Source organism: Natator depressus, chromosome 17, assembly GCF_965152275.1.
Source record: "Natator depressus isolate rNatDep1 chromosome 17, rNatDep2.hap1, whole genome shotgun sequence".
In the NCBI taxonomy this organism is placed as follows: domain Eukaryota; kingdom Metazoa; phylum Chordata; order Testudines; family Cheloniidae; genus Natator; species Natator depressus.
This window is the reverse complement of record NC_134250.1, coordinates 25,125,374-25,137,063: the sequence shown is the minus strand read 5'-3', so window position 1 is coordinate 25,137,063 and position 11,690 is coordinate 25,125,374.

The window sequence follows — 11,690 nt, the reverse complement described above, 5'->3', positions numbered from 1 at the left end:
CAGTCATGGGAAAGGGGATCCTGTGGCACTGGAGGCTCGGCTCCCAGCACCCTCTGCTCTGAGTTACACTATCCCAGGACCAGACGATGCTCACTCACTGAATTCAATGGGCCTAATTCTCCTTTCACTGACCCACTTTCACCTCAGTGGAGCCCCATTGACTTCTGTGGTGTCTTAGCAAGTCAGGACAGAACTGGAACTATGGCTCCCAGTCCTGGGCTGTCTGCTGGAGCCCATGTAGTCTGCAGAAGAGAAGAATGAGGGGAGATTTGAAAGCTGCTTTCAGCTACCTGAAAGGGGGTTCCAAAGAGGATGGATCTAGACTGTTCTCAGTGGTAGCAGATGACAGAATGAGGAGTAATGGTCTCAAGTTGCAGTGGGGGAGGTTTAGGTTGGATATTAAGAAAAACTTTTTCACGAGGAGGGTGGTGAAACACTGGAATGGGTTACCTAGGGAGGTGGTGGAATCTCCTTCCTTTAACATTTTTAAGGTCAGGCTTGACAAAGCCCTGGCTGGGATGATTTAGTTGGGGATTGGTCCTGCTCTGAGCAGAGGGTTGGACTAGATGCCCTCCTGAGGTCCCTTCCACCCCTGATATTCTATGATTCTATGTACCTTCCACTAATAAAGACTCCAGTGCTGTCTCTTGAAGAAGCGTACGTCTGCTGTTTAGAAAGCTACTGGATAAGTGCTGGAAAGACCTGGTCCGTTCTCTTTGACTAGTCTAGAAGAGGGACCCAGCCTCCGTTCTGCTAATAGAAAAGGCCACCTTGTACCCTAGCATCATCTTGGATGCTCGGGAGCCTCTTAGAAGTATAAGGTCTCCTCAGTGACTTATCCTGCTCAGTGTATGTGCATGCAAGAATCCCCCTGAGCTCTCTCTGAGGAATGACCCCATGTCCCCCTCCCATGTAACCACATTCCTTCTTGCCTTGCCCCCTCCTCTCAGTCTCTCTTTGTGCCCCTTTAGAGGCACCCTTGTGTCCCCTAATGACTCACCCCCTGGCCCCAGCTCTCCAGGACATTCTCAGCCAATATGCATTTGTATGGCACCAGCACTGCACTAGGTGCTTTAAACCATTGCCGCAGCCCTATTCCTGGGGGTGGGGGGGGTGAGGACGTTGTACTGCCCACCCCTGCCCCAGGGCAGCTGGCATCCATGCTGAGCCCAGCCTGCCAGGGCAGCCTGCTAGGAGCCTGGAAATGGGCGGGCGGAGCCCGACCACTGCTAAAGGACATCCCCCAGCCTAAGGGGAGGATCCACAAGGTCTGGGATCTCAGTTAAGTATGGGGGACAACTAAAGACATAACAGGGACAGGAGTGAGGTCACAAGGCTAAACGAAGGGAACTGGACAGGGACACCGAGCAGAGAACCCTGGACAGCGCCTGAGCAACTGCCATAACTGACACTCTGGGAAGGCACCATGGGGAGAGGAGGGGGGCAGGTTAGAGAGACTGCCCTGACCTGCAACAAGGATAAAAAGTCTCCTTTGCCTATGCACACCCCATGGAAAAAGCCGGCACAGAAGGGATTGATGGTCCCCCATCAGTTGTGGGGCCCTGCATTGTCCCCCCCTCATACTAATACAATGGGTCTTTCCCCCAGTTTCGGGCAAGAGTGAGGGATAAAATGAGGCGGCCATTGTATGGTTCCCAAAGCAATCAGAATATTTTCCTCAGATCGTTTCGTTGGATTAACTGGTGATCAGCGGGTTGGAAGAAAACCCTGGGGTTTTGTCTGGGGACACCACCACCTGCTCAGCATGAGAATGGTGCCTCCCTGCCCAGAGTGGCAGTTGGTTATTGACCAGCCTCTCGCCTCAGAGGTGGGCAGGGGCAGCCCTGTCTGGATTGGGGTGGGGGCTGTAAACAACATCCCCTGGATGCAGGGGAGGACCCTGATTCCCTGCCTCACGTGATCTGTGTTATTCCACACCCAGCTAATACACGAGCATTGTAAGGGATTAAACCCCCCACTTTGGGGTCATTTTTTATTATTGACCGAGCATCGTGTGATGTAGACGGCACTGTATGCACAAGTGGCAGCTCAAACCTCACTTCCAGCCTGCTCTACATGGGTGGCCAGGGCGCCTTACAGCAGGGCAGTTCACCCCTTCCATGTCTCTATTGCCAGTTTCCCTGTGGCCCTCCACCCCATAAGACAAAAGACTGTCCTGTCCCAAGGAGTTAACAATCAAAACCCTCACTCCTGTAGTGGGAGTTGCTGGCGCAGACCCTCATGTGACCAGGCTCCGGCTCGGTGACCAGCCCTCTGTGGAGAAAGAAGTGGTTCGGGACTATTTAGAAAAGCTGGACGAGCACAAGTCCATGGGGCCGGATGCGCTGCATCCGAGAGTGCTAAAGGAGTTGGCGGATGTGACTGCAGAGCCATTGGCCATTATCTTTGAAAACTCATGGCGATCGGGGGAAGTCCCGGACTGGAAAAAGGCTAATGTAGTGCCCATCTTTAAAAAAGGGAAGGAGGAGGATCCTGGGAACTACAGGCCAGTCAGCCTCACCTCAGTCCCCGGAAAAATCATGGAGCAGGTCCTCAAGGAATCAATTCTGAAGCACTTAGAGGAGAGGAAAGTGATCAGGAACAGTCAGCATGGATTCACCAAGGGAAAGTCATGCCTGACTAATCTAATTGCCTTCTATGACGAGATAACTGGCTCTGTGGATGAGGGGAAAGCGGTGGACGTGTTGTTCCTTGACTTTAGCAAAGCTTTTGACACAGTCTCCCACAGTATTCTTGCCAGCAAGTTAAAGAAGTATGGGCTGGATGAATGGACTATAAGGTGGACAGAAAGTTGGCTAGATTGTCGGCTCAACGGGTAGTGATCAATGGCTCCATGTCTAGTTGGCAGCCAGTATCAAGTGGAGTGCCCCAAGGGTCAGTCCTGGGACCGGTTTTGTTTCAATATCTTCATAAATGATCCGGAGGATGGTGTGGATTGCACCCTCAGCAAGTTTGCAGATGACACTAAACTGGGAGGAGAGGTAGATACGCTGGAGGGTAGGGATAGGATACAGAGGGACCTAGAGAAATTGGAGGATTGGGCCAAAAGAAATCTGATGAGGTTCAACAAGGACGAGTTCAGAGTCCTGCACTTAGGAAGAAAGAATCCCATGGACCGCTACAGACTAGGGACCGAATGGCTAGGGAGCAGTTCTGCAGAAAAGGATGTAGGGGTTACAGTGGACGAGAAGCTGGATATGAGTCAACAGTGTGCCCTTGTTGCCAAGAAGGCCAATGGCATTTTGGGATGTATAAGTAGGGGCATTGCCAGCAGATCGAGGGACATGATCGTTCCCCTCTATTCGACACTGGTGAGGCCTCGTCTGGAGTACTGTGTCCTGTTTTGGGCCCCACAATACAAGAAGGATGTGGAAAAATTGGAAAGAGTCCAATGGAGGGCAAGAATAATGATTAGGGGACTGGAACACATGACTTAAGAGGAGAGGCTGAGGGAACTGGGGATGTTTAGTCTACGGAAGAGAAGAATGAGGGGGGAGTTGATAGCTGCTTTCAGCTACCTGAAAGGGGGTTCCAAAGAGGATGGCTCTAGACTGTTCTCAGTGGTAGCAGATGACAGAACAAGGAGTAATGGTCTCAAGTTGCAGTGGGGGAGATTTAGATTGGATATTATGAAAAACTTTTTCACTAGGAGGGTGGTGAAACACTGGAATGCGTTACCTACGGAGGTGGTGGAATCTCCTTCCTTAGAATTTTTTAAGGTCAGGCTTGACAAAGCCCTGGCTGGGATGATTTAATTGGGGATTGGTCCTGCTTTGAGCAGGGGGTTGGACTAGATGACCTCCTGAGGTCCCTTCCAACCCTAATATTCTATGATTCTTTGACCTCAACCCAAGCTCCCACTTAGCTGCTGAAAGTCTCCCAGTTATTTCCCAGGGACAGGAGACCACAGCTGCATACATCTCCTGGATATCATTTGTGATGCCTGACAGGTATCACACATGCAAGGGACCCGTGCTCTAAGTATAGGCTGGAATGTAAGGCTGTCCATTGGGGGAGCAGCTGGTGAAGAACCTGGATGCCAGAGCCTGTTTTTCCCAGAGCACAGACAGAAGAGGGCTGGCTGCATTCAGAAGCGGCTAGTTTCACAGGAGACTGGGGCATGGTCATCTCAGGACAGGAGAGCTGGGAGCAGGGGGGAAATGAGCCGTTACTGGGCACACAATGCCTCTACAAATATATTTAATTGTTGCTGTGACCTGAACCCCTGTAAACAGTGACGCTCAGTTCAGTGACTGCCCACTAGATGCGTGGGAGGTTGGGGCACACAGAGCCCCTCTCCCCGAAAGAGGCATATGCATCACCCCTTGCTATGATGCTTGAGAAGGATCTTCCTATGGATCCCTCATGGCAACAGCAGAGGGGTGGCTGCAGGATGTAGCGAGGGAAGAATCCATGATGCTGTGAGTGGTATAAAGCAGGCGATCCATAACCTGTGGGTTCTAACCTGTAGTTGGGTCAGGTAGGTTTCAGGGGTGGGAGGTCACAACACCCTCCCTTTCCTTTTCTTTTTCTTTCCTTTAAAATGTATTTCTAGCCCTCATGGTTGCGAAGAGAACCTTGAAAATGTGAGCTTAGCATCAGTGAATGCAGTGATATCTGCCTGGACCTGCAGCCAGCCTGAAACAATTACTCTTAAGAGATGTGATTGTGAACTGCTCCATTCATCTCAAATCAAGGCCGTGTGGATGCTGCAGATATGGAATTTGGTGTTTTTCAGATGCCCCAGAATCCAGCATTTCTGTCATGGAATCTGTCCATTTGCTAAAGTCAAGCAGCTGACATTTTATTTTCCGTTCCTCTGCCCTGTGAAGACCTGTCTGCAGCTGCCTCTTACTCTCCAGCTTTCCTCATATCCTCCCTGTGCAGTACTACGGGACCAAGCAGGAGAGCAGTTGTGACCACTTCCTTCCCCTTTCTTCCCTCTTCTAGGAAACTGCCATTTATAGCCTCACTTCCTTCTCTGGTGGACTCAGACCATTACACCTGTGATCTACCTGGATACATCAATGGAGTTAATCATGGTAACTGGCAAAGGACTGTGGGGCATGCATACGGTCATTAAAAGGAGAGAGCACTGAGACATTTGGAGACCAAGAATTCATCTTTATGAAAGACTCCACTGAATTCTCCAAGCAAAGATTTGTGGGTTTACAACGTCAGAATACTGTTTTCTTAAATGGCAGTTCTGTAAACATGAACGTTCTCTGCGCATCAACTTGGAGGCACTATGAAGAGTGAAAGTCTGTTACTCCCAGGCCAGGGGCTGTTTTCAACTGGAGCATTGTAGTTAAGCTTTTGGCCGAATCCAAACAAAGACACAGCTTGCCCTGTGTACCGTTATATTAGCAAACATAGTCTTACTTTGGAGTGGTAAATAACTAAAGGGTCCACACTTAGTGGTACGTCTCCATCATGTTTATTGTTAAAGGTTAGAGGAGGGTGACAGGGGACTGGCCCTTTCAGGGAAGTCAGGCACCAGCCTATCTGTGACAGGAGAAAGAGTGAACTCAGACCTACTTGGAAGTAATAAATCCCTAGCTGCTTAGCAGCTAATTAGCTAACAAGCCTGTAAGTGTTACCAGGGCTCAGAAGGTGGGGGTCCTAGAGACAGGAACCTCCTGAGGAGGGGAGTTGATGGGAGAGCTGAGGAGGCAGGCTCACCAGAGAAGGTGTGTCCCACACCAGAGAAGGACAGGGAACTCCCAAACAGTGGCAGGAAGCCCAGCCTGTCAGGAACTCCTCACTGTAAACTCTCTGAAGCCCCCTGGCTCTGGTAAAGGACTCTCCCCAGGTAGTGGCAAGGGGCCAGACTCCTCCAGGGAAGGGACCCAGGCTGAAAGAACCCTGCTGGAGGGGAGTGGTAGACCCAGAGGAAATCCAATAACAATAGGTTCTCAACCTATTTACCATTGTGGGCCACATCCAATACTACCTGTGTGGCCCTGAGGATGTCACTTGGGCCACAGCTGTGTGCTGATTGGGCCACAAGTGGCCCGTGGGCTGCAGGTTGAGAACAACTGCAATAAATTAAGACTGACTCTTTCTCCCAGAGAAGAGCCTGGGGTGAAGGTTTGCTTGTATTTTCATTGAGTTTTGGTTAATAAAGTACACCCCTCAGAAGGGGCAGCGTTCCCTATATACAACCTTACTGAACTTTCTGATGTCATTAGAGGAAACTGAGGCAAGGAGCACCTACAGTGCCATACTTGGCCAGGAGGAGGGCACTATCGGGCAGGTACACCCTGTGACAGAGGAATGAAGGTTTTGGGAGCACTAGCCTTTTAAGGACTCAGCTTAGTCCTGAAAGCTTCTGCCTTGGCTCAGTTGCTGTTCCCAGTTGGTTCAGAGCAGATGTGAGTGTACCAATGTCTTTTCTGCCCCACAACAAAGGATTTTTATTTACCTGTTTACCCAGTGTGATTGCAGATTGCTATATGTATCAGAAATGTAAGAAAACCATTGAGAAAGACGCTGCTGTCATGGAAACAGACTATAACAGCAAGAAACATGTTACTGGCCAGTTGGAGGTGGAAAGACTGGCTTGACTCATCCGGCACAAGGCACAAGGGCATCTAGTAAATAACTGCTATGGGTTGTGCACAGTGCAGGCCACATGATGAAGTTTTTCAAGGACATTCATGGATATTTTCACAGCACTGCATGTACAATTCTCATCCTCTCCTCTAGCTCAGAACCCACGAAGGGCCTGAGCACAAGTGACTGGAGGTACAGGAAAAAGGCCATCAGGCACAGCATTCTGGCCCTAAACAGCGTTTACGCAGAGAGCAGCAGCCCAAGGCAATGAGTCTCAGAGCCTGGGGCAAGGGACACAGGCTCACGGGGCTCACACTACGGCGCTAAAAATAGCAGTATAGATTTTGTGACTCAGGCTCTGAAACGTCCTAAGTTCCAGCCTAGGCCAGAATGTCTACACTGCTATTTGTAGCACCATATTGTGAGCCCATGTCTGTCAACTCAGGCTCTGCGAATCTTTGCTGTGGGCTGTGTAGACATACCCTTAGTGGCTGATCTCCGTTAGCTCAATTTTAACTCCTGGAGGAGGCATTTCCCCCAAGGTCCCTCACCTCCCCCACCCCCACCCCCCCAATCTCTGGGCGCAAATCTAGTTGACTCCAGCTCATCAACACTTTTGGGGCAGTGCTGAGCACTTGCAGCTCCCATTGACTCCCACTGGAATTATGTGTGTTCAGCACCAGCCTCTGGGCTGGGCTGGTGAGCCAGCCTGATTGGGAAAAGAGTTTTTTCCCCATTAAAATGTTGATGAACTTTTTTCATTTTTTTCCCAAATTTTGGGGGCAGGTTTGTCAGAAAATCAAAAACTTCCCATTTTTGGTTAAAATGGATTTTTTTCAGTTTTCAGATGAAAACCCCCTAAATTCTGAGGAAAATGGATTTTTTTTCCTTCACAAATTTCCCTTAGTGGAAAAGCCACTCTCCATCAGAAGACCATTTTGAGTGGAAATTTTTCTCCTGGCTCCATTCTGATTGGACTAAACCACAAAGCTCAGGCCCAAGCACCCCATCTGGGTTAGGAGGACAATGGGTATTTCACAGTCTCTGTTTGGAGATGTGGTCCCTGAAGGCGACCCCCCCACACACACTTTTGCAGTGGGGGAGAGACAAGTATTTAATGTCTGGTTCATTATACTTTGCTTTTATAGACTCATAGACGCATAGATATTAAGGTCAGACGGGACCATTATGATCATCTAGTCTGACCTCCTGCACAAGGCAGGCCACAGAATCTCACCCACTCACTCCTGCAATAAACCTCTCACCTATGTCTGAGCTATTGAAGTCCTCAAATTGTGGTTTAAAGACTTCAAGGAGCAGAGAATCCTCCAGCAAGTGACCCGTGCCCCATGCTACAGAGGAAGGCGAAAAACCCCCAGGGCCTCTTCCAGTCTGCCCTGGAGGAAAATTCCTTCCCAACCCCAAATATGGCGATCAGCTGAACCCTGAGCATGTGGGCAAGATTCACCAGCCAGATACCAGATACAGGAAAGAATTCTCTGTAGTAACTCAGATCTCACCCCATCTAACATCCCATCACAGGCCATTGGGCCTATTTACCATGAACAGTTAAAGATCAATTAATTGCTAAAATCATGTTAGCTAAAATCATATAATCTCCTCCATGAACTTATCGAGTTTAATCTTGAAGCCAGATAGGTCTTTTCCCCCACTGTTTCTCTTGGAAGTCTGTTTCAGAACGTTACTCCTCTGATGGTTAGAAACCTTCATCTAATTTCAAGTTTAAATTTCCCGATGGCAAGTTTATATCCATTTGTTCTTGTGTCCACATTGGTACTGAGTTTAAATAATTCCTCTCCCTTTCCGGTATTTATCCCGCTGATATATTTATAGAGAGCAATCATATCTCCCCTCAACCTTCTTTTGGTTAGGCTAAACAAGCCAAGCTCCTTGAATGTCCTTTCATAAGACAGGTTTTCCATTCCTCTGATCATCCTAGTAGCCCTTCTCTGTACCTGTTCCAGTTTGAATTCATCCTTCTTAAAGATGGGAGACCAGAACTGCACACAGTATTCCAGGTGAGGTCTCACCAGTGCCTGGTATAATGGTACTAACACCTCCTTATCTCTACTGGAAATACCTCGCCTGATGCATCCCAAGACCGCATTAGCTTTTTTCACGGCCATATCACATGGGTGGCTCATAGCCACCCTGTGATCAACCAATACTCCAAGGTCCTTCTCCTCCTCCGTTACTTCTAATTGATGCGTCCCCAGCTTATAACTAAAATTCTTGTTATTAATCCCTAAATGCATGACTTTGCACATCTCACTATTAAATTTCATCCTATTACTATTACTCCAGTTTACAAGGTCATCCAGATCCTCCTGTATGATTTCCCGGTCCTTCTCTAAATTGGCAATATCTCCCAGCTTTGTATCATCCGCAAACTTTATTAGCACACTCCCACTTTTTGTGCAAGGTCAGTAATAAAAAGATTAAATAAGATTGGTCCCAAATCTGATCCCTGAGGCACTCCACTGGTAACCTCCCTGCAGCCTGACAGTTCACCTTTCAGTAGAAACCCGCTGTAGTCTCCCTGTTAACCATTTCCTTATCCACCTTTCAATTTTCATATTGATCCCCATCTTTTCCAATTTAACTAATAATTCCCCACGTGGCATGGTATCAAACACCTTACTGAAAGCTAGGTAAATTAGATCCACTGTGTTTCCTTTGTCTAAGAAATCTGTTACTTTCTCAAAGAAGGAGATCAGGTTGGTTTGGCACGATCTACCTTTTGTAAAACCATCTTGTATTTTGTCCCATTTACCATTAACCTCAATGTACTTAACTACTTTCTCCTTCAAAATTTTTTCCAAGACCTTGCATACGACAGATGTCAAACTAACAGGTCTGTAGTTACCAGGATCACTTTTTTCCCCTTTCTTAAAAATAGGAACTATGTTAGCAATTCTCCAGTCATACGGTACAACCTCTGAGTTTACAGATTCATTAAAAATTCTTGCTAATGGGCTTGCAATTTCATGTGCCAATTCCTTTAATATTCTCGGATGAAGAATCTGGGCCCCCCAATTTAGTCCCATTAAGCTGTTCGAGTTTCACTTCTACCTCAGATATGGTAATATCTACCTCCATATCCTCATTCCCATTTGTCATGCTACCATTATCCCTAAGATCCTCTTTAGCCTTATTAAAGACTGAGGCAAAGTATTAGTTTAGATATTGGGCCATGCCTAGATTATCCTTGACCTCCACTCCATCCTCAGTGTTTAGCAGTCCCACTTCTTCTTTCTTGGTTTTCTTCTTATTTATATGGCTAAAGAACCTTTTACTATTGGTTTTAATTCCCTTTGCAAGGTCCAACTCTACTTGACTTTTAGCCTGTCTCACTTTATCCCTACATGTTCTGACCTCAATAAGGTAGCTTTCCTTGCTGATCCCTCCCATCTTCCACTCCCTGTAGGCTTTCTGCTTTTTCTTAATCACCTCTCTGAGATGCTTGCTCATCCAGCTACAACTTCTTCCTATGGATTTTTTCCCCTTTCTTGGGATGCAGGCTTCCGATAGCTTCTGCAGCTTTGATGTAAAGTAATCCCAGGCCTCCCCTGCCCTTAGGTCCATAAGTTCTTCAGTCCAATCCACTTCCCTAACTAATTTCCTTAATTTTTGAAAGTCAGCCCTTTTGAAATCAAAAACCCTAGTTGCAGATTTATTTTTGTTTGTCCTTCTGTTCAATTTGAACTGAATTAGCTCATGATCACTTGAACCAAGGTTGTCCCCTACAACCATTTCTTCTGTGAGGTCCTCACTACTCACCAAAACCAAATCTAGAATGGCATCCCCTCTAGTTGGTTCAGCAATTACTTGATGAAGGAATCCATCAACTATCCCATCGAGGAAAATCTGAGCCCTATTATTATTACTAGCACTCATCCTCCAGTCTATATCTGGGAAGTTAAAGACTCCCATTATCACGCAGTGTCCATTAGTATTTACTTCATTAAAAACATTAAAGAGAGCTCAATCCATAGCCAAATTAGATCCCGGCGGTCTATAGCACACCCCAAGCAGTATCCTAGGGGAGGCTCTAGTAGTTTTCTTCCCCAGTGTAATTTTTGCCCAGACGGACTCTGTCTTATCCATTCCATCGCTTCTTATTTCTTTACATTCTACCTCCTCATTGATAGACAATGCTATTCCACCATCTTTACCTTTATTTCAGTCTTTCCTAAACAGCACATACCCTTCAATACCCGTAGACCAGTCATGACGACTATTCCACCATGTTTCTGTTATCCCTAGAATATCTGGTTTCACTTCCGGCACCAGTTGCTCTAGTTCCTCGATTTTGTTACCGAAGCTCCTCGCTTTGGTGTACAAACGTCTTAATTTTTGCTGTTCAGCCTCCCTCACATTCTGTACCTGCTTAGGCACCATCATTCTACAGCCAGTAGAACCTATTAGACTGGTGTCCACACTGCCCTTCCTCCGTATAGCCATTCTCCTACCCACGGCTGTATCCTTTCTTACTTCGTTTTCTTCCCTCTCAATGCTAAAATCTGGCATGGAGATTACCTGGACATCTCCCAACCACCTCCCCCAAATTCCTAGTTTAAAGGTCTCTTAATCAGTTGTGCCTATTTAGATTAAGAAAAAGAAGGTTAAGGGAAGACTTGATCACAATCTGTAAGCACCTACGTGGGGAACAAATGTATAACAATGGGTATGTCAGTCTAGCAGAGAAAGATGTAACACGATCCAATGTCTGGAAGTTGAAGCTAGACAAATTCAGATGGAAATAAGATGTAAATTTTGAATGATGAAAGTAATTAACCATTGGAACCATTTACCAGGGGTCATGGTGGAGTCTCCATCGCTGACAAATTTTAAATCAAGATTGGATGTTTTTCTAAAGCTCTGCTCTAGGAATTATTTTCTGGTAGGTCTATGGCCTGTGCTATACAGCAGGTCAGACTACATGACCACAATGGTCCCTTCTGGCCTTCAGATCTATGCACACCCAGCAAAGTCCTATTTCTGTCCTCAGCCTTAGCAAGAGTGAGATAGGCCGTAAGGGGGCAATCTGCTCCGCTCTGTGACTGTGATCCACATAGATCGACTCCTGCAGA